Source organism: Arachis ipaensis, chromosome B07, assembly GCF_000816755.2.
Source record: "Arachis ipaensis cultivar K30076 chromosome B07, Araip1.1, whole genome shotgun sequence".
Classification (NCBI taxonomy): Eukaryota; Viridiplantae; Streptophyta; class Magnoliopsida; order Fabales; family Fabaceae; genus Arachis; species Arachis ipaensis.
Genome location: NC_029791.2, coordinates 13,481,292 through 13,481,648, shown reverse-complemented (window position 1 = coordinate 13,481,648; position 357 = coordinate 13,481,292).

The window sequence follows — 357 nt, the reverse complement described above, 5'->3', positions numbered from 1 at the left end:
ATGTAGGATGGTTGTTTTTTTTCTTTCTAAAATTAGGAATAAGACTCAAATATGCAACCTCTAGATGAGTATGGAAGAGTATGCTATAATTAATTATTTTTTTAATATTAATAGTGTATCAAATTAAATTCATCTAATTAATTGAATATTTGCAGGCGGATATTCTAGAATAACTCGTGTAATATTCATTTAAACTTTTCATCCTTGTTACCTACATGGCTAAATGGGACTTGGAATTAAGTTAAAGTGAGGGATGAGTCCCTGTAACATTTTTTTTTTTGGTATTAAAACGGACCACTGAGTCCCTCTAACATTAATCCCATACTTTTCAACTAAATAAAACGGTAGCTCGTAGTC